Source organism: Chelonia mydas, chromosome 2 (assembly GCF_015237465.2).
Source record: "Chelonia mydas isolate rCheMyd1 chromosome 2, rCheMyd1.pri.v2, whole genome shotgun sequence".
Taxonomy (NCBI): domain Eukaryota; kingdom Metazoa; phylum Chordata; order Testudines; family Cheloniidae; genus Chelonia; species Chelonia mydas.
The window spans coordinates 51,654,577-51,660,848 of NC_057850.1; positions in this window are offsets into that span (position 1 = coordinate 51,654,577).

The following is a 6,272-nucleotide window of genomic DNA, read 5'->3' on the forward strand; positions in this document are numbered from 1 at the left end:
GACAAAAATCAGGTCATGTAGCTCTTTAGCATGGGATGCTTTCTATATAAGCCTGTACAGTAACATAAGAATAAGTTAGAGAATTATAATTTGGAATCTGCTTCTTTTTAATTGTTGTTTTGTTTTTAAAAAATGGAGTTCTGAGGTGAGAAGTAAATTGGCATTTTTCAACAGATATGCTCAAGTAGACTGAATGCTAAAATGTGTTTATGGGTGGGACCAAGGAAGTTCTAAATGCCAGCTGGCAAGGGGATGCAGAGGGTTATGGGTACCTCATGATTCTGGATGCACATTCTGGTTCACCAAAGAATGTCATGTGAGGTTTCAGATGGAATCCAGTGTTACACTGGGGATCAATATCATTGTGAAATGTAGGTTAAGATACTATGCAAGGAGTTATGTATCTGTACCAGAGAAATATGTTCTTAAGCATGTAAGTTAAAAACAGGTCACCAAAAGGTGAGATGCCTTAGACCAGTTCCTCTAGACAGGAGGTAAAAAACATGTATCTCTCTGTTGGGATGTAAATTACGCTTGAAAGCTAACATAGTGGATGCCTGTTTACATGGGAGGTCGAATGCTAATTAAGTGATGTGATGTCAACAGGAAAGGAGCACTCAGGAAAAAGCAAACCACCGAGGACGGGAGGAGGTCCTGTCTGTGAGTAAAGACAATGAACTTGCAGGGTATTTCTAGAAGGCAAAGAAGACATCCTAGTGTGCTGCACCTAGGAAGTAAGTGGACATCATGTTTGCATTCATGAAAGCAAGGTCTCAGCCTGCCTTGGTTGAAAATGATGCAAGAGAACTTTGGATGAGATAAACTTCTTTAGACATAATGTTAACTGGTTAGTTGAGTTTAGACTCTAGAAAGTGTATTATCATTTTATATTATATGTAACAATTTGTTTCCAGTATTCACATGTGCTATGACTTGAATCTTGAAGCAGTGATAATAAATTTATTCTTGTTTTCACTATCAGTATATCTAAGTGCTGTGATGTTAAGCAAAGTGCTGGTCCTGAGTTGAAACTTACAAGCTAGTATGTACTATTCCTTTGAGAATAGCAGGCCTGGTAATTCTGTGAGTGTCCAGGGGATAAGGAGTTAGACACTACAGAGAATGCTCCGAGGACTCAGGGGTTTGGTATGTGCCTATTGCTACCTACACAGAGAAAGTGAGGCCTATGGAGGCCTGGAAGATAGTGTTTGTGTTTCGAGAGGCTGGTGAATTCAAGAAGCTGATTTACAGTAGGCATAAACTAGGCTGTCTCACGTGTAAGGGCAGACAGTGGTGACATACCTCACAATGCTGGGGTACCCTGGAGGAGCCTCACAACAATGACATTTCATTTCTGGATAATGACAGACCTGATATTTCATGTTATTCCTGGCCTCAGTTCAGCAAAATACTTAAGCATGTGCTTAACTTTAAGTCCCCTTTATTTCAATGGGAGTTATGTACATGCTTTATTGCTTTGCTGAATCGGCGCCTAGGCCTTGGGTGCTCCTGTCCTATGAAAGAAAGAAAGAAAGAGAAAGGAATTGTCCTCTTTTCTTTTCAACCTCCATGCCCTTGGAGTGGGGGAAAAGAGAGAAGGAGAGCAGTGCTTTACCCAGATTCCTGTTTTTTGTCATGATTCACTTGCAGAATTACCCACTGTGGCCTCTTATACCAGTCTCAATCAAAAGTAACCCCTCTAACGTGACTGGGATCACACCAGTGTAAAACTGGGGTAAATCAGATCAGAAACAGGCCCTGTTGTTTTTTTAAAAAAGAAAAGATAGTTCGTGACATCCCCTGCCCCACCACCCAAAAGAGAGAAAACAGATTTCTGCAGCATCAATGGCAGAATCTGATAAGCAGAAAACTTTTCAGTGGCAGAATCTGATAAACAGAAAACTTTAAGTCTACTCCTTTATTTTATGATTCTGGAGAAATCTGAGGATCTTATTGCAGAATTCAGGTCCAGTGGGCCATAAAATATCTAAGTCCGCTGAAGTTTTGATGATGGGCACAAGGGACTTGGAAGAGAAAACTGATCAGCACTGATTAGTTTTAGGTGATATACAAGATACTCTTCTTCACTACAGGCAACTAAAGGATGAGGTAGGAACTTTAATCTATAGATACATTTATGTATGTTAAATATCATTCTTGTTGTGACTTTTGGAAGAAAGGACATTTGGCTTCTGGTTAATCACTGGACTTGAACTCCACTTTGGGTTCTATTCCCAGCTCTCCTGCAGATGTCCTGGATGACTTTGGGCAAATCACTCAACCTTGAGGTGTTTCAATTCCCCATTTTAAAAAGGGATAGTTCTTTCCTACCTTGCTGGGGCTCAGTGAGCATAAATTCATGAATGTCTGCAAGGCGCTCCAATGTCACAGTTGTGTGGGACACACACACGTTTCTCTCTCTCTCACACACACACGCACGCACGCACACAGCTTCCAGCTTTCTTTTGCACATTTCTGCCTTTCAGCCCAGTTGGGACCATGCTGGCCCCCCAAAAATTCAAGAGGAGTTTTGTCATAGAAGTCTGGAGGAGCAGGTTTGGGCCAAAAATGTATGACATACGTTAAGATCAAGTCTTAGATTTTAAGGTCAGAGAGGACCATTATGATCATCTAGTCTGACCGCCTGCCTATGAAACAGGCCACAGAATTTCACCTAGTGATCCTTGCATCAAGCCCGTAACTTCTGGCTGAGCTACAGAACATCTTTTTTTAGAAAGGCATCCAATCTGGATTTAAATGTCGGAGAAATTCACCTGGCCAGCTTACTCAATTTATTGTAATGATTTATTATTTGGACTGCAGTAGTGTCCAGTGACCGAAGTCAGGTTTTGGGTTCCTTTGTGCTCAGTACATTGCAAACATGGTCCATGCCCTAAAAAGCTTACAATGTAATTCTAAACCGGACGCACCAAGTGTGTGTAACAAACAATAGAAGAGTGTTTTTCATCAGACAGCCAGGAGTCCTGTAATACAGCTTTATGGGATTCTAGCTGCCCTGACTGGGGGCAGGTACCTTTTTTTTTTGCTGGGTGAGTAAAATATCACTTGTGTTTTCATCATCATCCTGCTTGTAGGGCACACAGTTAGATTTTGTGCTGGGGCTGTTTTCATTACAACTTGGCCAGGCTGCTGTGATATACGTGCGGGTTCAGCTAGTCAGAGACTGAACCCTTTAAAAATCACCCTCTCACACTATCACCCTCCCCTTTCCCATTTGCAAGAAAACCCTTGTGTGAACCACATTGATTCATTCACCCTTAGCATGACTTAACTTTTTTGTTTGAATTCTTGCAGGCCTTCAATGCAAATTGCTCATGTCACAGTTCACAGCTGAAGGGGAGCAACTTCCACTGAAAAGTACTCTATTTAAATCCTGCTAGAGTGCTCAAGAAACACACAGCTCATAGCCAAACAGGACGAAATAGCACTTACAGGAAAGTATGACTAACCTAATTTCCACATTTACTTAGCAAACAGAACACTCCAGTACATATAAGCACTTCAGAGGTCATAGGGATGGGATAGCAGGGGGAGGGTTCCGTTAATTTATGGCTGAGTGGTGCAAATCAGACATGGAATTCAGCTCTTTGATGTGAGCAATGTTATTAGCACTGATTCTGTGTGTGTGTGTGTGAGAGAGAGAGAGAGAGATTATCTGCCATGTATTATAATGTTGCAAAGTAAATCGCTTGTTTCCTTCGCAAGCAGAATAAGATACTCCTGAAATGGAGCTGTGTGTTTTGAGTTTAGTCAGTACGGCATGCAGGAGCTTGTGCGCTCTGTCCATCAGAGCTGGCAGGCTGATGACATCAGGAAGCTATGAGTGTCCAGCAGCTGCTTGGTCTGCTCCAGATCATGTATCTGCTTTAGAAAACCCAGCCTGGGGGTAGGGATTTGAGGGGGAGGGGGTTACACATGAAGTGACTTATCGAAATGGTGATCTTCTACAAATACAAGCTACATTAAACTGCTTGGCCTGTCTTGGTCTCACAAGTCCTTCTATAAACAGAAAGCTGCAAGCGTTGGGCGGCTTTTTTGCAGCTAAATATACTCTTGTCTGCGTTCTGCACTACCAGCCACCTGTTCACTGCACTAGAGCGCTGTCCCTTGCTTCATGAGGCCAAACAACATGAAGAGATGCCACGTGTGTTTGCCGTCTCTCTCGTCACAAACGTGTGTCAGCTGAACAAGAAAGCAGCAATAGGCTGTCCTGTTACTAACTGTAGATACAGATTGCAGCCAAGGCAGTGATAGCCGGGTGATAAATTCAATTTATCAGACACCTTTGACTGCCACACCTGCATGCTGCTCACTAATCCAGCTCTGCTGGGACTGTTTCTGACATTCCAAACCTCTGACTGACTTCAAACAGCTGTTGCCTCTTTTTTTAAAAAACAACCTGAGAGAGAAATGTTTAATTCTTTCCCCCCAAAGGCAAAGTTTTCCCTCTGAAATGACATAGACCTAAGGCACAGGATATGCAATATTCCTTCCTGCGCTAGTGACAACTTAAATGCCCAGTATCTTGTGACACAAAGAGGGGCTTTATCACACTGGAAACTTGAGATTTCCCCTTTCCATTGGGACTTTCAGCATTTATTTCTACACTTTGGAAGGATCTGAGCCAGTGGACCTTAAAATTGTTACATTTCTATGTACAGAAAACCTGCTTTAGATCGCTTGGAGCAGTTTCTAAAATGTTTCAGAGTGGTAGTTGTGTTAGTCTGTATCAGTAAAAAACAACCAGGAGTCCTTGTGGCACCTTCGAGACTAACACATTTATTTGGGCGTAAGCTTTCGTGGGCTAGAACCCACTTCATCAGATGCATGGAGTGGAAAATACAGGAGCAGATATAAATACATGAAAAGATGTGAATTGCCTTACCAAGTTTGAAGTTAGTCTAATGAGACAATTCAATTGGTAAGGCAATTCACATCTTTTCATGTATTTATACCTGTTCCTGTATTTTCCACTCCATGCATCTGATGAAGTGGGTTCTAGCCCACGAAAGCTTATGCCCAAATAAATTTATTAGTCTCGAAGGTGCCACAAGGACTCCTGGTTGTTTTTTCTAAAATGTATTAGTTATAACTTTTCTCTCCCTCTGTGAGACCTATATAGCAGGATTATAGCTGTAAGGTCTATGGATCTAATCAGTCAACAGGAGTCTTTCTTCAATGGGCTTGGATCAGGGCTTGATCCTGCAAATTCTTATTCACAAGAATAGTTCAGCCTCAAGTAAGCAGTCCCACTGAAATCAATGGGACTACCTGTAAGAATGAAGTTTAACAGGAATAGGTGCTAGAGGATGGTTGTATAGGTGGATGGACATGGAAAATTGAACAAATAAAATGCCTAAAATGCTCAAATATCTCCAAAGTAGTTTTCTGTAAAATATATGGTATAGACATTATATATGATGGCATTGGGTGGTCTCTTTTTTTTGATTACCCTAATTTGTTGTGCCTGCAAAGTTCATTAGAGGCTTCCCCATTCGTGAGTAATGCTGCTTCCTCTACCTCATATCGAGTGCATCAAGTGCATATGTAATCTCTCTCTCTAATATATATTATAAAGGTATTGTGTAATGTCTGTGCTCATGTATAGTGTTTCCTGAAAACTTGCTTCTATAGTTTTAAAAACTCTTTAAAAACGTGATTTACAGGGAAAAACTTTAGAAATTTTGAAATTTGCAGCAAGGAAACCTGATGAGAAAACGAAAATAAATGGCATTTTTTCCAACTTCCATAAAGGCAGAGAGTCAGGCAGGCTCTTTTTAATCTGAATGTCTTCATGGACACCTAAAAGACACAGGGGCAACCTTATTAATTAGAACATTGAAACGAAATAAAATGGGAGAATGGTCCATTTCAGACGCAGCTATGACATAGAATTTTGTCTAGTGGTTGAAGCATAGGAAGTATGGCTGAGTGGTGAAGATATAGGACTGGCAGGAGCTTTTTGGGAAGGAGTTTTATTCCTGGCGCTACATCAGACTTCCTGTGTGACTGTGGGCAAGCTACTAAAGGCCTAGCAGTACAAACACTTGTTAGTGAATATAATGAGCAATACTGCGGTTAGCCCCAATGACTGCCGTGGGCCTGTGCCCAGTAATGTTTGCTGGATCAGGCCCTTAATCTCTCAGCATTTAATCAGAGCCTTCTATGTCCAAGCTGGGGAGTAAGGCGGCATAAAGCTACCCCCATCACAGCGTGTGGGCGAGACAATGGGAGAGCAGCCATGACAGAGC